Source organism: Papaver somniferum, chromosome 4, assembly GCF_003573695.1.
Source record: "Papaver somniferum cultivar HN1 chromosome 4, ASM357369v1, whole genome shotgun sequence".
NCBI lineage: Eukaryota > Viridiplantae > Streptophyta > Magnoliopsida > Ranunculales > Papaveraceae > Papaver > Papaver somniferum.
In genome coordinates, this window is record NC_039361.1 from 161,871,490 (window position 1) to 161,893,518 (window position 22,029).

The 22,029-nt window shown below is 36.5% G+C and overlaps 1 long non-coding RNA gene across 1 annotated transcript; it reads right to left on the reverse strand.

The window, feature by feature from the left end:
- Positions 1-10,772: 10,772 nt before the first annotated feature.
- On the reverse strand, positions 10,773-13,474 carry LOC113274444. The gene is made up of 2 exons (XR_003323020.1): positions 13,176-13,474; positions 10,773-11,154 (listed from the first exon to the last, which is right to left on the reverse strand). It is a non-coding gene; the product is annotated as an uncharacterized LOC113274444 (long non-coding RNA).
- Positions 13,475-22,029: the final 8,555 nt, after the last annotated feature.

The following is a 22,029-nucleotide window of genomic DNA, read 5'->3' on the forward strand; positions in this document are numbered from 1 at the left end:
CAATTCTAGCCAAATTTGATCGACTAAAACACTTGCAATAGATTTCTATGTGTCCCAATAACAATCCCACAAAGTTTCAGCCATTTAATCTCTGTCTAACACCTTTAAACATCAATTGGAAAATCTGCCAGAGACATGTTCTTGGTTTCCCGCCAAAACAAAAAATTTGAATGATGAAGATGGTGTCCCCCTAACCAAACCGGGGGGTGCAAATAGAAGGAGCCCAAATGAGGTGCCCCTTATCCAAAATGAGGGTGCCTTTAGTACTTTTCTCCCGGGGTCCAAATAGCACTTTTGGAGCAACTTTTTCCACACAAGTGTATTTCTCCAAAAACACTTACGGACACATAAAACATCAAAATTAGTACAAAAATCGAACACTAACAATACAGTAGTGAGATCAAATTAGACACAAAAATGTGTCTATCAGTAATCAGTTTTATTTTGAACACTTGAACACCTTTATCTGTCTATGGTTGTGTTATAGCAGCTCTATCTATAATTTATGGAATGTAGTGGTTGTTTCTTTATTTAAGACAGGTCTTTCATATTACATATGAAGATTTTTTTCAATTTCCTTACATAAAGAAGCCACTTGGACTCTTGAATTTCTAACTCTGTCTTTTGCAACAATGACAATGGCATATAAAGACCATCTAAATGCATTACATTCACTGTAGATAAGGTAAGTTATGTGCTTATTGTGCTCATTGTTGCATAAGTCCAGATTAAGAAGGGATTTGCAGGTTGATTTGAAGCAAGCTTGACTGCAGTGGGCAACTTTTCATCCAGTGATCATCTTCTCCACATGCATAACAACTATTGAGTGATGGTAACACGAGGATCTTTGGTTTACATCGGTCGCAGGTATCTTCAAACCATTATAAGTAGGTGCAGGTAGGATAGTACACTTCAAGTCCATAATTTTCAGTTGTTGTGGATCGAAGAAATGCTCTTACACCATTACATGGAACATGCTTGCACCTATAATAGATCCAAGGACAAACTTTTGGCTCATGATTCCCCTGTTCACACATTGCACAATCAATTAGTGTTTTTTCAGTCTTACCTAATGTTGTTGCTACTGCTACTAGTTGGAGAGTCTTTCGCACCTCCACCCATTACTTGTCTTATCTAATTATAGATCGTTTAGATCGAAATGATCGGTGATGGAAAAATTTGATGTTGCAGAAATTGGGGTTCCTCCATATTATATAGAGGTCGGAGAAGGTGAAGGTACATATTAAGACCGTTATTGATTTATCAATAGTATGGTGACACGTGTCTCAGACCGTTGCGCATTTTACACGTTCCCAGAGTTAACCCTGTCTCGGGGTACATGAGTCACTAAAATAACTTGGTCTGGGGGATTTAATGTTAACTCCATCCAAAGAAAGATCTATAAAGTTGAAAAAAATAGCTGCCCTGGGTAAGCAACTACAAAACATCTAAGAAATGTAATGAAAAGAGCAAAATCAAACATTGAATATGATCTATCTACTACTTGCATACATTAACCCAAAAAAGAGAAGTAACAACAATGCTAATAGGGGGTGATATTCCCCTATTAGCAGCCATGAAAAGTAAGTGAGTGTAATCTCCGATAGAAGTACACACGTGATCCATCAGTCTTATGGATATGGACCAACTCAGTCCCTTCACACTTTCAAGTTAGTCTTGAATAACAGTCAACACCTATAATTATAAGATAGTAGTAGGCCTTTTGTAGGACAACAGTTGCACTAGAATAGCAATGCTTTGATGTATAGACGGTACCTGAGTCTTTTGTTCTTTATGAGAATTATGACTAGCCTATCTCCAACTTTTTGAGAAAGTCTCACAACTTTGCACAATTATTTACATTCTAGGTAAAATAAATGTTCTTTTCGCCTTTGTTATTTAATCTGTTCATTTAAATTTAACACTCTCAATTTGTTTGAACTTGCGTGTCTAGAAAATATTTTTTGTTGCGTTTATCTTTGTAAATGCTAATTTTATTTTATTTTTGAAGGGATTGTGCCACTACCTTTGTCAAATATCATTTTTATTTGAATCGTATAAAATTATGTTTAATCAGTAATTGAAGAGTAAATTGAAAAGTAGAAAACAACTATCAGACAGAAATGCTTCAACAAAAAAAAAAAACATCGTCATCAAGATTTAAAGATTTGATCAAACAGTTTGAAGATTTGACCAAACACGGTCAAGCCTCGGATCTGTTTCTTGGGATCTTCAGTGGGTCCAAAAACTAGCTCACTTCTTTGTCAATTGGATATAAACCCTAATCATCAGTTCTTTTCACAAAGCAACAACGTTTGCTGACCTGCAAGTGATGTGATTTGTCTTGTATCATTGTGGCCGTATCTTAAAAGGACTTTTTAATTTTAAGAGCAACAAAAATTATGAAAGAAAAAGAAGTTTTTTCTTTAGTCATAAGGGGTCGTACAGGAAATATCCACTCAAACCTGTGCAGGATATATCCACAACTAGAAACCAGGGAATATCTACAACTATAAGGCTATTATGGTCTTTCCAAAACACTGTGGATAACATGTGCACACTAAAAATAATTGTAAACAAGAGTTTTTCAGATGTTTTGGCTCCAACAACATATTTCGATGTAGACATTTTTCTTCGTGTAAACAATTTTGTTTAAAAGTCCAGTTTCCGCGTGTGCCATTCACATGCGTGACAGATGTTTTCCACCCCACCCGAATCATATAGATTTGTGTTTAGTCAGATGTAGGCACATGTTATGATTAGGTGAGGATGAATGGTTGAGGTATTGTGGCGTTAAATGTGGCGGGTAGAGCCGGCATATACTACTTGATGTCTAAATGAGACTCCCACTTTCTGGTAGGCTAAGAAGAGATACCTACAATTATATTAAAATGCAAGTACACGGTGTCTAGAAGATAGATAACGTCAAATATGGGTCGAACCCACAGAGACTAGGTTGGTGTGAAGTTGAATTTCTAAGCTTAACTAATACTGATTCAAATAAGGAGTAACAACAGGGGTTTGTGTATTGAGACGACAATATGTTGGCAATGATTCAAATACAAATAAGAACGCAGAAATACAAACAAGAATACAGAGCGAACGAATTTAAACACACAAGTAAAATGCACTAGGACAATTGAATCCACTGCTTAATCTCTACTAGAAAATCCAGTTATCGACAAAGTTCATTTTTCCCTTATGGAGAACATCGATAAAGATACAAGTCTTTCGCTTATTCGATAGGGAATCAATCACAATAGGTATGGTGTAACATCAACTATAAGTATCAATCTCAAGCATTAGTTGTCTTTCGACAGCAGAATTAATCACAAATTAGAATATATCATTTAAACACAGGTTGAAGCTACAATGTATAGTTACTCTAACAACTTAGGATGCCTGACATACTAAGTGAAAGTTATAAATGGCAGCTCTAGGTTGAAACCATCCTTACTCAATGAAACACTACAAGAACAATGTCGAAAACATGAATAATCTAGCAGTAAATTAAGAGCTTCATCTATGTCCTATCTAAGAATTTAGAACATGCTGAAAACAGAAGACAAATAGAATTCAAATATAGATAAACTCATTGAAGTAATTGAACTCTATTCTTTTTCAAACTAATTTCTCAAGAACACTCAGAACATAGGAAATTACTTAGAGTACTTCAAACCCCTCTCCCTTACTGCATACCCCATTACACAACATAACCTCCCCCCCCCCCCCCCCCCCCCCACCCCCACCCATTTATACAAAGATTTCCCCCCTTTTCTCAATCCCTAATATCAACAGAAACAATACAAAATTCAGGGATTTTTGTTCTCGAAACTCACCACTATGTAATACTTTTCATTCATGTACAACTACTGCACTATCTTCACCAATTTGACTGATGTTGGAGGTTTTGCAGAGAAGTCAGATTCATCCCTAATTTGACCACGCAAGTAGCTTGTTTCCATCACACCCTCCTTATCGCTGTCAATTTCTGTTGCAGTTTTTGGAATTCGCAAGGAGCAACAAATTCAGACCAATAGCTTGTTATCCCATCACTTTTGGAAAGAAATCAGCCAACCTAATCTTGCACTCCATAGTCTAGGGCTAGGTTTAATGAGTATAGAGATAAATATTAGCAACTAGTCTGACATGGGGAATGGTGATAGAGGTATGGGTGATGATTTGATGATCTGAGAGAGGATGAGATAACAGACTGATTTGATATGTTGGTAAAAAAAAAAAGACAGAAAAGATGAGTTGACTGAATTGGGAGAAGAAGAAGTTTATTTATCGTGAAGGAAAATGGGATTTGGAAAATATAATTGATTCTGTGTAAAGCATGAATACCTTGCTCTGGTATATAAGAGTGGCTTTTGGGCTTAGTTTGCTCTTCATGAAATTTGAGTTCTGAATTTCGGCATATTGATTTCTTCTTCTAGCACTTCTTGTTCATTACTGGTTCCATTCACTTCATAAATCTGCTCGCACCCCAACTGCATTCTCTATTGCACGTATCTCCATAAATCCTACTTGACATCTAGTTCGACAAGGCATAGCATCTCCACTTTGTGCATTTCCGATGTTCAGGTCATTCTTTCCATTCCCCTATCGTTACAAAACAAAGATCAGGACAATTGCCAAACATTTTACTTGCAACGAACAAGAACTACAAAATACATAATTTGGAATAAATAGAAGCAATTAGTGCAACACAATACCCTAAAAATCTATAAAATGATAAGAATGTATGCAATATTAGGTGCCCATCAAATACCCCCAAACCTTCCTTTTGCTCGTCCGCGAGTAAAAAACAAAACTAAAAGAAAAGGCCTACCTACACCACTGTCGCTGGTCAAAATATACCTCTAAAGTTCTAGGAAAAAATATAAGCTCAGATTCCATGAAAGTGATACATGCATTCAGTTTTAGCTCACAACAATTGGATACGTCAATCTAGCTTTCATAGTCAGCAATGAAACAACTAAGGACATGTAATAAGAGTGTAAAGTGTATCTGCCTTAGACATGCATAGAGAATGATTTACTCTAGGAAGTTATGATTTCCAATTACTAAGAGATAGTTTTTAGGATAAGAACTGAATTCGAAGCCAAGCTAGCCGTCCGGATTTACGAGAATTTTGAATGTTCACCTTCAGAGTTGGTGATATTTCAGTTTACCCGCGTTGTACATCGATGGATACACCCTCCTTGCTTATTACAAGACTATTTACAACATATAACAACAAAGAACATTAACTGCAATATTTGCATTGACTACTCTCTCATTTTGAGGCGAGAGAGATACTTTAACATTTTTACTAAAATAGAACATAATAACAGATAATGAGTATTTTTTTTTTCTTTTCTTTTTCTGATTTTTTTTTTTTTTGAAGATAAAGACTTTTTTCAACTGAATTTGCTTTTCTTTTCTTTCTGATTTTTTTTAACTGATTTTGCAAATGACTTTGCAATAACGAGAGATACAAACACAAGATGACGCAACAACTTTACACGACAACAGAAAAATACATTACATGACACTTTTAGAAAGAGGCATCCCTTTTTGATGCACCCAGTCAAATTCAATGGTTGCTTTTCTTAACGTGTCCTCCAACTTCTATCCAGTCAACCAAAGAACAAGCTAGTCAAGTCTCATTCAGTATTCTAGATGACTGGCAACCTACTTAACCTAGGAAACACCAACGTTATACACACTTGGTCGATCGTGCATGTGCAAAAATTTTATATCACATGTGAATTGTGCTAGAATCATGGGTGCCTCATCATCTAGACTAAGAATCCTAAGATATCATGCATGTACATGTATCATAATTCAAGGTAAATGAGCTCCATTTTTTATTTTTTCATTTTTTTAAAGATGTTATCTAATCACAAGATTCAAGCATACCAAATCAATACAAAGTTCACAGGCTCTAACATATTTGATCAATTCCAAAGCTCGTGTGTCTACCTACACCCCTATCTAAATTGAACAGTGTCCTCAATGTTCAAAAAGATCCAAAAAAAATTGCAATCATACCAGGGAAACCATGTACAGTAAAGATAAGGAGAGAGTTTACCAGATGCGCTAAGGTATTGTCCAAAAAGAATTGAATGAGGGATTTTGAAAGCAAGCATCACAAATAGAGAGCAAGATAGACTGATATGTTAGCACAAAACAAAAATTGTACAAGATAGAGATGAAGATACTATAACTGAAACTTAATGGAGAAAAAGAAAGAAAGAAAATGGAATCGTTAACCTGATTTATGTACAAGGTTCAACCACTTCAATCCAGATAGACAGGGTTCTCCAGATCAGTTGTCTCAATTTCAGGTGGGACTGGTTCAAGGAACGGCTTCAATATCTGTCCATTGACCTTGAAGACGTTCTTAGTTGCTACATCTTTGAGTTCTACAGCTCCATGAGAGAATATTGTTCGCACCATGAACGGGCCTGTCCATCTAGAACGCAGTTTACCTGGGAAAAGATGTAAACGAGAGTTGTACAATAGAACTTTCTGGCCTGGCATGAATGACTTGCGCAAAATGCGCTTGTCATGGAACACTTTCATTCTGTCTTTTTATACCTTAGCAGTGTCATAAGAATCATTTTTCAGCTCTTCCAACTCATTTGAGTTGGAGTTTCCGTTGAGTACCTGCCTTATCAAGAGAAAAGTTAAGTTTCTTATAGCCCAATATGCTCGATGTTATAATTCAACAGGTAAATGACAAGGCTTGCCGTACAAAAGTCTGTAAGAAGACATGCCAATAGGAGTTTTATATGTTGTTCGATAGGGCCATCAAACATCATTCAATCTTAAAGACTAATCTTTTCTAGAAGGGTTAACAGTCTTTTGTAGAATATGCTTAATCTCCCTATTAGAAACCTCTACTTGGTCGCTGGTCTGTGGATGATACGGGGTTGTGACTTTATGAGTTATGCCATACTTGCGAACTAATGACGATGTTTTTTTTAAGGACGATGACATAACTCTTTCTGTCATCCTTAAAGAGTTATCACTGACAGAGGCAATGATAGACTTACTGTCAACCATTTTCCAATTCATAAAGTTTCAAATCAGGAACTTCTTGTTACTGGCCTCAGAAATCTTGTATATGTTCTCAAGTGCAGTCCATAGTTCCTTCGCAGTTCCATAAGTACGACGAGCATTGTAAACGTTCAACCCCAAAGCATTCATAATATGACCTCGGCACATGAAATCATCTTCTTCACGCTTCTTTAGCTTTCTCTTCAACTCCTCATCGTCCTTGTCAGTAGCAGCAGGAATGGCCTCTAACCCATCTTCCATAATTTACCAAAGTTTCAGAAACATAAGATTGAATTCGAGAGCTTCCTGCCAGCGAGTAAAACCCTCTCCTTCAAATCATTCTAACCTATTAAAAGTCTGATTCATGACTTGCAGTGATTGCGCAGCAGCCATTGAAGATTCACCCTCCATGTCGATAATAATTGTCGAAAACTGTTGGACAATTGACACTAAAACAGGTTGAAGAAAAGAATGTTGTATTAGGGTTCAAGGCTCTAATGAAAGATTCTTTTCGAAAATTATTCGATCCTTTCCCAATTGAATTGGCGAGTACAAACAGGTCAATGAATATCGTCGTCAGGATACTTGAAGCCCCACAACAGTGTTGGATTCAAAGCTTGTATGACCTTGATCCAACCAAGAACACACTGGTTTTGTTTCTGATGATGCTTGTAAGAAAGAAAACAGAGAGAGTTTAGATGTTATTTTGAATGGAAAATTATCTTATCACTAAACAAAAATTTCAATCACTAATCCAAATTATTAACACTAATACATAAAGGGCAGATTTGTCATTATAAAAATTTTTGGTTAAGGGGCTTTCTGATTTTGTTACTTGGCATCCCTTTTTGTCTTCACTTGGTATGCCTAGAAATTTTTAGGTATGCCTAAAGTAGAAATTACCAATAGGTACCATTATAGTGTTCTTAGTTAGTGGCTGGTCCACCCATTAAAGCCCACTAATCAGAGGTCCATAATTAAGAGAAAACATGAAAATTGACCAAATTTTTTAAGCCCAGGTCATGTACACGTGCGGGACAAATTGTGCGAAATTTCTAAATACCTAAACTACCTTTCCAATCCTACATATATTAAAGCAGTCTATTTCAAAGTTTCTAAAAAAAAATTCAGCCGATTATTCTTGGGAAAATTCTGCTCTCTTTCTTCTTCTGGATTTGGGACTAGGGTTTCTGAAGATTTCTTCTGCGATTTTTAACAGGTATGTTGCTTAATCTTTTCGTTTTCTTCTTTCTGCTACAGTTTAATGTAGATAGGTTGTGTTCTGTTTTTTTTTTTAATGATTCTTGTTCGTTTTTATTCAGTTATTTGGTTAGATTGTTAAGTTTTTAGTTTATTTTAGCTTTCGATTTGATTATCTTTCTGTTTCTTTTTCAAAATCAGGTTTGTTTTCACTTTCAGATCGTATTATCCAGCAGTACATATATGACATACTCATTGTTTCTGCAACAGTTTTTGAATCATTATAAGATTTGAATTTTGGATCATGGAGATCGGTTGTGTTCTGTTTGTTTTTATGAATCTTGTTCGTATTTATTCAGTTATTTGGTTAGATTGTTAAGTTTTTAGCTTATTTTAGCTTTCGATTTGATTATATTTTTTTTTTTCTTTTCAAAATCAGGTTTGTTTTCACTTTCAGATCGTATTATCCAGCAATACATATATGACATACTCATTGTTTATGCTCTTGGATTCTGTTTCTTGCATAGATCTTTCACTTTTTTTAGTTTGACCCATCAGTACGTATGTGAAATACCGTATTACGTGCTTCGATGCTGCTGTTTCTCCTAGATTCTTAATTATTCAACCCACATGACCGTATTATGGTAAGTTGAGGCCTCTTTCTCTTTCTCTCCAATTTTTTGAAATCAGTTTTGAACCCCTAAGGGATGTAATCAACTCTCCTTTCAAAATATGGGGCTGTCTTAATTTGTTCATGTAACTGACACAGGGTCTGGATCTTCCTCATGGAGGTCACTTGTCACATGGATTTATGACTCCTAAAAGACGGGTATCTGGGACTTCGATTTATTTTGAATCGATGCCCTACCGTCTTGATGAATCAACAGGTGCTGCTCTGCATTCTTATATTGTGTAATGACTATGTGGTATATTGTTGTTCATTTATAATTCGTTGATAATTTGCATTCATTACCAAATTCACTTGCAGGCCTTATTGATTATGATATGCTTGAGAAAACTGCCACCCTCTTTCGACCAAAACTCATCATTGTTGGTGCTAGTGCTTATCCTCGTGATTTCGATTATCCTCGAATGGGAAAGGTATACACATATCTTTTGATTGTCAACAGTTGTGATTCTTAGTGATCAGAGAATCAGACTAGTTAACCCATTACGCACACCTAATTCCCTTTCCTGCTATGTTTATTGAAGATTGCAGATTCTGTTGGGGCTTTTCTCATGATGGATATGGATCACATAAGTGGTCTCGTTGCTGCATCTGTACTTGCCAACCCATTTGAATATTGTGATGTTGTAACAACCACCACTCACAAGGTACACCTAGTCCCATTCATGAAGTTTGCAAGACTGTAACTACTGACACCAACACAAGCAGCATTTGTTTTTATTGGTTTAGGTTCAAGGGTCATGTTGTTTTACTATGTATTCTGTTTCAATTTGCAGTCATTACGAGGTCCCAGAGGTGGCATGATTTTCTTCAAGAAAGATCCTGTTCTTTGGGTTGATATGGAATCTGCGATTAACAATGTTGTTTTCCCAGGGTTACAGGTAACTAAAACTGTAGCGGTTATTTGTGATTTATCATTGGTTCAACATTATAACATTTTTTAGGTCTGTTACAGTTGCTTTTCGTGTATGAATTGACAGTACATATATGGCGTACTGATACAAAACTCTTCCAATTTTGTTTTATTTGAAGTTTTTCCAATTTTTTTGGTTCGATCCATGAGTATGTATGTATAATACTGATAGGAAGTGATATTTGCTGTATTTTTGCTCCTTTTTCAGTCTTACCCTTCAGTACTTATGTGAAATACTGTAATATGTCTTTCGATTCTCTTATTTTTCATAGATATGTCACCTGTTGTTGTCATACTGTTGATTTGTAGCTCATGAATCTTCAGTACATATATCGCATACTGATAGGAAGTGCTCCTTGTTATGTTTGATTCAGTACGTATATGAAATACTGAATTAGATTCTCTTTTTTACGTTTGATTCAGTACTGGAATTGGATATGGAGATGATCTGGAGCTGCAGTTCAGAACTTATTGCAAGAAATGACAGATTTTGAATGATAGGAACAGGAGTTGTTGTTGGTTCAGATTTGCAAGCTTGTGAAATTGGTGGTGGCCTTGATGAAGTTACAAATTGGTTGTGACGTGTGTTTGAAAGAAGGTGTGCTGCAAATGGATTTGGAGGAACATAGAAGGTTGGGTTGCTACATTGTATGATCCTACAATGTATGTGATGTAATACGTTTTCTAATTTATTTATCATTGATTTTTACAGATTTGTACTCTACCTGGAAGCAGTGCAGCAAATATGTACTCGAATTTGTAAGCATTCAGATATATAATCGGATTTGTAAGCAGTACAACAGATATGTACTCAGACAGATATGTACTCAAATTTGTAAGCAGTGTAGCAAATATGTACTCGAATTTTCAAGCAGTGTACCAGATATGTACTCAAATTTGTAAGCAGTGTAGACACACATGTTTGGTAGTAATGGGCATTATGGACATTTTCATGTTTTAATTAATTTTGGACCTCCTGATAAAAAAAGATTCCGGTTGGACCCTACTATAAATAACTATATGGGCCTAGGACCAAACAAGAAATTTTCCATGCCTAAACACAGCCTTCTTTAGTTTGGGTTTGGGTTTAAGCCCACAGTTCAGTGAACAAGTCTTAATAAAAGCCCAGAAATCGGAGTGGAAGTAAAATACCACACACCCAGTGTAGAACTGGGTTTATGCTCAGCTGGGTTAAGCTTTAACCCACAAGATGTCCTGCTCCTCTTCTTTTCCTTGGCTTGAACAGCAGCACCACAAGCTTGTTCTCTCTTTTCTTTGGTTTGCACAACAGTATGGCCGACACCTGTAAACTCAACAACCAGTTTCAGTTCCCAGAATGGTACAGATGAAGCAAGGGTTCAAAAGCACTATTATTGAAAATTCCAGAACTCTGCAAAATGAAGTGTGGTAGGCTGGGATTGCTGACAGACAATCCTTTAGAAAAATCTGAGTTATGCTAGCGTGGTGTCACAGGGGACTCTCAAACATGGACAATATCTACACTGTTGTGAGGACAACTCAATTTTCGTGAAGAGAAAACTACATCAACAGCTGGGTAACACATAACTCAGCTCAGGAGTCAGTTAACACTAAACTGAGATGAGGGAAAGTCAATGTTGCAGGTTTAATGTTCAAGTGCAGGTGACAGAAAAAATTGCAGCATACTATCAAAGCAAATGATGTTCTATGCTTCAGTAAATGCAAGAGAAGTCAGTAAACCGACTGCTTTACAAAGTTATGGTGCTCTACAACCAATACAGGCACGATAGAACAAAGAGACAAGGATGCTGGTAACTGAAACCAGATAGCGATATGCAATGAAACTGAAAAACATTTGCAGCTAAGTTTTAAACAAGTATATACATACTGCAGAAAATACTAAAGAGGTGAGATGAAATGTATCTACACAGATGGTTTTAACTATGATGCAGGTGACTCAACTGAAACAAAAAGATGAAAAATGCAGGTATGCGACTGAAATTAGAGCTACAGCTATGATGCAGATGAAACTGACTGAAATATAAAATAAAGATGCAGCTAAGAATATGAGATGCAGGCAAAAACTGAAAGAAACTTAACTAAATGCAGTTTGGTATGAAACTGAAAATCAAAAGCTAATAGCAGGATACAAGATATACAAACAAATGAAATAACTTAAACTACAATACAACAGTAAAGTTACAGAAGCAGGTGAACTACAAACTGAAAATGCTACTAAGTTACAGCATGAGATGCAAATGCTACAGAATAGAATGCAATAACAGAAAGTTGAAAGCTACAGATTATACTAATTGAAGGCTTTTAACAAATTTAGTAAATATAATGATGCAGTTGACTGAAAAACTAAAACTACAGCTAACACTATCTAACACATATGTACAATTAATAACAAAAAAATCAGTAAAATGGAACCAAATAATCGATTACACCGCTACCGAGTCCCCGGCAGCAGCGCCAAAAACTTGATAGGCTCTAAGGGATACCTAAAACTATGAGTTATAACTGCAAGTGCACAGTGAGGTTGTAGCTTGTGTGCAAGATCAGGTCGAACCACAGAGACTTGGAGGGTGCTAGAGTTGATGCTTCTAATGGTCTTTACTAACTGATTCTATGTGACAAAGTGACAGATAATGCTTTTTGTGTTGTGTTGAAACACAACTGAGCTGTTTTGGTGTAACTGAACTAGTGACAGAAAGTGTAACTAAACAACAGAGAGCAAATGTTACTAAGGTCTTGAATCCACCACTAACCTATGCTAAGGCAATCTCAATTTCAATATCACTCTTGTCCCTTGTATAGATATCAGTGAGCTTCTAGGCTCAACTGACTATCTAAATGGCAGTGAAGGTTCAAGCCTGCTGCACATTAGAGGGTTGTTTTTAGAAGGAAAGTTAATGTCACTAAGATAACTATCTTCCTAGTATTAGCTGCCTTCTCACTGAACAACTAACCACAGGTCAATTACTTAGATGATTTAACAAGCCTAAAGGATAATTTATCCTAAACAGTTCTAGCACAACAAGAACAATATCTATGATTTCAACTAACTAGCAGTGGCATTGGTTTCATCTCAACCTTAGCAATTAAACTAGAATATGATGAATTTTACTGAACAACTGAAGCTTAAACTGAACATTAACTGAAAATTACAAAACAATTAAACTAAAAGCTTGGTGCTCTGGCTAGCCCAGGCATGAGTTTTACATACATAAACCCCTCTCTATTTATACACCATCTCTGCCCTAAATTGGGTTTTTCACAAATCCCTAGTTACAACAGAAATTAGGGTTTTTAAATTAGGGTTTTGAGTAGTCAATTTCTTACCAAATTCGACTGATTTCCACTCCACTGCTTCTACCCATGTTGTTGCTTCCTACCATGCTGTTGTGGTGCGAGTTGCAGACCTGATTCTTACTCCAACTATTATTGACCTAATTCTTCACATAGGCTACTGAGAGAGAAGAAAGTGAAGAAGTAGGTTGATAAAAGGTGGAGAGAAGAGTGATGGTGATGATGATGATAGGTTGTTTGGGGAACTGTTTGAGTAGAGGTGGTGGTGGTATGGGCTGTAGGGTGAGGCGGGAGCAGAGCTCGAGTTGCAGAGAAGAAAGTGATGTCGATGGGTTTTGGGTAAGGGTTTGTTTGGTTTCGGTTTTGGGTATAGGTGAAGGTGTTGGTGCTGTAGTGTGAGGCGGGATCAGCGAATTTTGATGAACAGCGAGGAGAAAACGTTGGATGATGAGATAATGGATCGAATCTGACGGCTCAGGGTTGAGACGGGCTTTGGGCTGTTTTAGGCATACCATTTTCTTTCTAGGCATACAAAATGGTATGCCTAACTTGGGTGACCTTATAAGGGGTAACCATATGAGGGCTCAATTACCTATATACCCTTAATACAAAAATCTAAAATCAGTTTTCTAAAAAATCAATTTCCTATTTGTTGTTTTTCATCGATTAAATGACGGTTACGTTGTTAGGTTCGGCTCAAAAGTGAGTAGTGTTTCTAGCTGAATTGTTCTTCACAAAAGCTTTTGTAAGTGTATATGAACAGTTCGCCATGAAATTTCTAGCCGAACCTAGTCACAGATAAAGATGTATCGGGGTTCGGCGTATTCGATAATCATAATATGTGCCAAACCTAGCACATTTACGATGTTCGGCTCATACGATTTTTGAAATATAAGCCGAACTAGTAATTATTTTTTTTCCGGGTTATTCAGGATGTTGTTCGGCTTACTGTGAAACTTTCATATAAGCCGAACTAGTGTCTAGCAAAAGGGTTGGAATTGAAAATTATAGGTTCGGCGCATGCAGTAAACAGATTCATTGAGCCGAATTGTTCATCAATTGATAGATTCGGCTCATAGATGTAAGCCGAACCTATTCAAGGTGGGTTCGGCTCATACGATTTTCATTATATAAGCTGAACCATTATAAAAAAATGGGCAGTTTTGTTATTATAAAAAATTTTGATTAAGGGGCTTTCTGATTTTGTTATTTAACATCCCTTTTTGTCTTCACTTGGGATGCCTAGAAATTTTTAGGTATGCCTAAAAACAACCCTCCTTTTATCTCTTCTAGGCCCATGTCTTCTTCAAAGCCAATATCTCAATCCCACTTCATCTTTAAGAACAATTATTTCTTCCAAGCCCACTTCTAGGCTCTGAGTCTTGCATACACATTCTTCGTTGCCTTTCTGCGAGATTCTTTAGCATTTCTCTACCCTTTCTTTGCTCTTTTCACTCAGCAATTCATCCAAGCTTTATTTAGTACCTAAAAAATACAAAATTAATTAATAAAAGTATTTATTCTTGAAAACAACGAAAACACAGAATATGGGATAAAATGGAGAGTTAGCGCACAAAAGATGAGTTAAATGCCAATAAAAAGGTGCAGATATATACAATACTTGGCACTCATCAAAGACCGTTAACTTAAGTTCTAGAACCCAAATTCAATTAAAAAAATTACATAACCCAAACTCAAATATAGTCGTAAAGATGGGATCCAAAATTTAAATATCCCTATTAAATTTAGTTAACACCATAATTCGTAGTCTGTCTTTGCATATACAAAGCTAATATTCACAATCGTAACAAAGTTTAGTCTTACATCCACATAAAAGTAAATGTTCAATGACCGTCAAAGAGTTCGATTTAAAAATAAGTATATAGACGCAATATAGTCAGTCTCGACTAAGAATCTCGATTGGGTCCGTGACGTAGACGAGTCTCTTAATCTTGATAAGACGGGATTTGACAGAGAAACTCGATCGAGAAGGCCGAGATTCTATTGATATGCGGCCGAGATATCTCAGTGACGATATTTGACCGAGAAACTTGGCCAGGACGACCGAGACAAGTTCTATAAATTAAAAGTTTGTAAAAAATCAAACCCAACCCTAAAAAACTCATTTAAAAAAAAAACTTTCTCAAAATTTGGTATTGTTTCTTTATATTTATACAAATTCAGCATATATAGTGTGTGGAAAATGCTTGGCTTACATATCATGGATGTAAATATTGAAAAAAAAGACTATGAGATTTCATCGAAAATATTCCCGAGATAAAATTATCTGTAAATCTAAGTCCCAACCGAGACGTGCCGATATCTGAAATTAACTAAATTGCTGTGTCGATTGATGAAATAGTATCTCTCTCCAAAAAAAAACATTTTTTTTGGACCGATGCCGAATCTCGTCTAAATCATCATTTGTCAGGACTCTCTTGACATATATTATTTAAAGCTTACTCATTATTGTTAATCCCGACCTAGACTGACGAGATCCCACCGAGATGCAGCCGAGATCCCACCGAGATAAGTTTTACATATTAAGATTTTGTAACAAAAAATTAAACTTAGCAATCTTTTTTTAATATTTTTTCTTATAAATTTCTATTATTTTTTATATCTATAAAACCATGCAAAAATATTGACATTTATATTATAGGTATAAAAAATAAAATCTCCCTAGGATAAAATTATCTCAGTGTCTTGGTCCCAAACGACACGGACCGAGATTGGAGATTGACTACATTGCATAGACATATATTATACAAAGTCGTATTTAATATGGTCAACCACGAAAGAAACGGCCGAGATCTCACGGAATATTTCCGGCGAAACGAGATTCAACCGAGAAATCTCAGACGAGATGGCAGAGATTCTACCGAAATTCAACAAAGATAAATTTTACTTAAAATGTTAAAAAAAAATCTTAAAAAATTATATTGTTTCTTTATATTTATACAAATTCACTAAAGTGGGTATAAAGAAATAAATATTTCGAGACTTCACCAAAACAAAACTGTCTCATTATCTCTGTCCCAACCAAGACACCCCTAAAATACGAGATTAAATACATTAATCTTACTCAATCAAGCATTAACAAAAACAAAAGTAATTTCAAAAGAGCAGGTTCATTGGTAGCATAATCCATTACGAGTACGGAAAAAATGTGAAACGTGAACTTTTAAAAGCAAGTTTTTTAATAAAATAATTTCATATTCCAAGCAGCCCAAAAAAAGAACGCGCAATTGGGTATATGGAAATTAACTGGGGGATATGAATTACTTATTCCAACCAAAGGTGCCTGTTAAGGGGTGTTTTTTAGATATGAAAACACTAAAACACCCTTAGATTAATTAACAAACCTTATGAAAACACTGTTATACCCTCCCCACAAAATAAAAACTTAAAACTGAAAATCAATATCCCACATTTAGTTACGGCATACTCTAGGTTAGGGTTCCGATTTTTTTTTCTTCATTTTCTTCATCATTCACACCATCGTTCATCATCGACGATTAATCGTTAAATCAAAAATTTCTTCGTCGATTAACCTACCCGAATCATAACCATGCCTCCACGAAAGAAAACAACTTCCCAATCGAACCCAAGAGCGATTGATCAACAGAAATTACAAGAAAGACTTGGTTTGATTGCTCAAGAGGAAGAAGACGAAGAAGCAACGTTATCGGACGATCAACTACTCGCAATGATGGCTTCTGTGAGAAGGTTAGGCATTTTAAACTGTTTAATTAGTGTTTCAATCGATTTGTTTTTATGGGTTTAGGTCAAAATCGCGAAACCCTAATTGAAACATCTGAGTTTCAGAACTACCGGCATTCAATTAAGTTTGAATACCGCACAGGGAACAAGTACCGACATTCGATCTAGGTGGAAGACCACGCCTTTAACCACCATCGTAATTCAATTTAGTATGAATACCATTCCGGAAATGGGTACCGGCGATCCATCTAGGTTGAAGACCACGTCGGCATTGAGATTCTAATGTACAGAAAACAGTAGGGTTTAGTTAGTTGTACCGGCATACATTGTAGTTTTGGTATCTAGGAACTTCAGAAGTACTTCCGACATCTTCGACATTTTCTTTTTAATGTCGGTACTTCTACCCAGCATGAATTTTTATTTTACGAGTATGCCGGTAGTAGTTTTAATTATCCAGGAATTTCCTAGACTGTACCGGCATCCTCGAAAATTATTTATGCATGTCGGTACAAATTCCCTGCATTGTCTGTGCTTTGTTATTGTATGCCGGTTGTGGTGATTCTATGCCGTAATGTGGTGTGTCTATGACGGTATTAGAAATGAAAGTTAGTAGTTGTCTTATATACTTATTTCGCGCTTCTTTTGAAATAGATCTAAATCAAAGGAAGCCAAACCAAAGGAGGCTAACAAAAGAAAAGCTAAAGATGTTTCACTAAGAAAAAAAAGGAAGGATGGTCTTGATACTCCTCAGTATCTTCCTCCTTGAGGGAATAACAAAAAGCGTTTGGGTGCTAGTACAAGAGGGGATATTTGGGAGAGTGGTCGTGATCGTAGTAAAATTGTAATCTGTGAACCTACCGCAGCTGTTGAGGAGGAAGATGAGGAAGATGAGCAAGATGAATAGGAAAGTGAGGAGGAAGACAATGAGATTGATCCAACTCAATTAGCAAACCAAATCCAAGGAGTAGTTGAACAAGGTGGTCCAAGTCAGCAACTCACACAAGGAAAGGGGAAAGGGAAGGGTAAAGTAAAAGTTAAAGGTTCGCACCTTCCTCATGTTGATGACATGATACCCGACCTTGAACATGGTAAAATTTAGGGCGCAGCTTCTTTTGATCCGCGACATCTATTTGGCTACAAGCACTCATGGGATCGTACTATACATCAGACCTATGTAAGAATTTCTATCTCGTGCATATGTATTGTATTTATGCAAAATCTCTTAATCGTATTATCTCCTAATTGTAGGATCATAAGAAGGTTGTGCGTGTTTGCCGAAACCAAGTCGCGGCTGATTGGGATTTGTCTATGGAGCATGATGAGGTTCAAGTTATAGTAAAGGAATCTGGTCTATATCCTTTGGTTGAAAATTATGTGAAGCCAGATATTGTCACAGTCAATTGCTTCGTCGAAAGGTTTCATGGTGAAAATGATACCATGCACTTCCCGTTTGGAGAGATGACCTTGATCCCAGATGATGCTCATAACATTATAGGCTTGGAAATTGCCTGCAAGTCAATTTCAGAACGAGATGATCATTCTTTTGAGCTAGAATGGACGAAGTTGCATGAGATTACCAACAAGTTCTTTGGTTGGGACTACAAAGATTCTGAGGAAATATTCTATGTATCTAAGGTTAGTAGGACAAAGACCTTCAAACTAACCCTGCTTAAGAAAAAGTTTGAAAACACAAAGAAAAGAAGTGTGGAGGATGGATGGGACCCAGCACAGATTCGTCATACAGCCGTTGCGTACATGTTATACATCTTGGGCACTCGGGTATTCCTTGACACTAGTAGCAACATGGTTAGTGCAAACTTCCTTCAGTACTTGGATCCGTTGGACGAGGTATTTACCTATTCATGGCGCACCGTGGGAATGGCACATTTGATGGCGGAGATGAGAGGGGCCTCTAAGGCGGTTACAAACCAATTTGTTGGGAATTTCACCATACTTCAGGTATTTTTGTTTTTAAACTTATGTTCTTATTTATATTGTTCGTGTGTACCCTTATCATGAATTTAGAAACAAAATTTACTGACTTTTATATGTATCATTTCACATTTGTATATGTGTAGGCTTATGAACATTTCCCAACATTGTTCAAGGGCCACCCCTTCTTGAAGTTTAATCCCGTTGTTGACCCCGAGGAGCCTAGAGCCAAGAAATACCAGTTCAACAGACATCCAAAGCCCGATAACATTGATCGACTGATAGAAATGAGATTGTCTTTGGACGCGATGACTACCAAGGATGTTGTGTTCGACCCTGCAAGGAGGCTAGAGAGAACCGCCAATACTATAGGTTTTATAATGTTGAATTTTACCAAGGGCTTTTATTCCACCCAAAGGGATACGTTATGGTTGATCCTCGACGTGTGATACGGAAACTTGGATACAAGCAATTACCTAGTTGCATGACAGCCTATTCTGAAAGGTACCTTCTTGATTATTCTCGTTGCATGTCAAGTTCCACAAGGTTGAGGGTAGAGTATGATCCAACTCCCGAACCAACACACTGGAGGGATAGGGAACCACGTCGTTTGGGAGATACTACTAAATGGGAGCATGCGAACAACGGTGATGAAGCTGACCCAACCTACATTGATGATTACTTGGAATGGTCACACCCTCTTGTTGTGCGTCCTGAAGATGTCCAAGTTCCACTTTGCTGTATTGGATTCAGCCTTGTTTGTGTTTGCATAGAACTTCCCTTCCTTATAGTATTTTTTTTTTCTAGTGTATCCCCGAGGTCATTAGAGAATTTTACGATTACAAAACCGTTACAATGACTATTACAGAAAACTATTGTTTTGTTCTGTCGCAGAAAAACTGTCGTTCTTGGAAGAAACAATGACAGTTCTAAAACGACAGACTACAAGTGTAGTCTGTTCTTCTTCTTATTCATCTTTTCTGCAGCAACAAAAAAATCTGCTCTACAACCCTATACTTTTCTCCCCAACTCTCGATACCTTTTCTCTGCTCTCAAACACTCTATTTATACTCCACAGGTCGAGAAAATCCTTGTAATAACTCCGGATATTCCTTCTTTAGTTTGCTGCATGGTTACGAGATTTTATTTCCATTCTTCTTCTTTATTCTCTTTTCACAAGTCTCTGTAGCTGTTAACACACTCCAACACACTGAATTCTTCTAGCAAGATGAGCTAATCTCACACCAACTTCAGTTATACTCGGGAAAGCACAAAAACACCCGAGATATTTTCTTCTCTGTCTCATTCTTCCACACGTCTTTGGGTTGTCAAAAATCTTTCTCAATCAATGAAATATATGTGAAACCTTCTGTTTTATCTCTTTACACGTTTAAATCTCCTCCAGTAAGTGCAGAATAGCACCCAAGATAATATTCTCCCAAAATCAGTTCGTATCTTCCATATATATTCAAGCAAATATTCCGAGAATGACATACTCTCTGTCTACGAATAATCCTCATGATTTGACTTTATTTTCTCGTATACTTACCATCCTATTTTTATAAAACAGTCTGGTATTGACCAAAATCCGTTTACAAAATCTCACCAAATCTTTGATAACTCAAAACATAATGCCGAGAATATTTGTTACCCCGTTTTACTTCAAAACGTGATAAAATCCTTCCTTTTTTCGAACCAGAGGCCATTAACAGTCCTATTTGACTTTGAAAACTTATTTATAACCAAAATAAACGAGAGAATCTCAACAAAATCTAACCGAAATCAATCCAGATATCACAGATGAAGAAATATTTTCCCGCCAAATTCTGTGTTTTCTGTTTTCATCAATTGGTGATTATCCAGCCAAGTTAACTGAAGCAGAGCACATTACCATCTCTATTTAGGCTCGAGGAACAAACCCATTTTATTTCAGCCATTTAGTCTCACTCAAACACCTCCAAAATCGAAACCCTAATTATGCTGCCATTTTCCCGCCAAAACTGGAGTTTGAATTGAAGAAGATGGGTGCCCCTTAACCTCAGATAGGTTCCCCTTAGCAGCTGTCATAATATGCCCTTAGTAATTGAGGTGCCCCTTAACCAATAGTGAGAGTCTGAATAACATGTATCATTCGGGTACAAATAACATTTTTTGGAGCCAATTCTCCATAAGAGCTTATTTGCCAAAAATACCTACAAACAAGTTTATTAGTGATAAAATTAGTCTCAGCTAATGTATTGATGGGTGAAAAAATGTCGCGCTTTCGTGTTCATCATCCACCCCAGAAAAACCCTCCCGTTCAAATTCCTATAACGGCACCACCTACCACGAGCCAACTTAACAAGACCGTTGGATTGGTAGTAAGTATTGTTAATTGCTTACTCATTTGATGTACACATAATTTTATATAAGCATATATATACTAATTATGTGTTGTATGTATGAAACTAGCGGCATTGGATTGGAAAGTTGAAGAAGATGTTAGGTTGCAAGTACTCGGAAGGAGAGGTGCTATCCCTTTAAGAGATGAAGGAAGTCGTGGAAAAGCTTGATAAAATTGAAGAAACCGACCGTAGTGCAAAAGATTTGTTGGGGGAAATGAGGAAGAGACCGGCCCAAAAGAAGCAAAGGACCGAGTGATTAAATCTTCAGTTGTGTTTCTTTCATCTGGATGGTGGTTGTTACGTCTTGAACAATTCCTAACTTATTTTCGTTTGTACCTCATGGTTTACTCTTTAGTAGTTTGGTTTGCTTTTGGTTTATGATTCGTGGATTAAGAACATTTAAGCACGATCCATTTTGTTTGGTTTAGGTTGAACATGTTTAAATTTAAATTTCTAGTGAATTGTTATATTTGCAAGTTTTATTTACAAACATGCCGGCATGGAAAAGGTTAGGTACTAGGACGCTGGTACAGGTTCCGGCATAAAGATTATAATGATTCAATGCCGGTGCCATGTACCGGAAATGAAATTGTTCTATAAAGCCATACCAGAACAGGAAGATTAAATATTCCATGTTCTTGTATAGATATAGGAAGGTACTGGCATGGAAGTATTATCTAAATCCATGTCGGAATTGTAAATTTTTAAAAATTTCATATTAGTTAGAAAACTAGTACTCTAATTTTGATTGTTACAATGCCGGAACTTTGGTAGTTCTTTACGAACGGGATTTCATTCCTAAATAATCTATTAAATTGGATTTCATTACTAAATTAAAACATATTAAA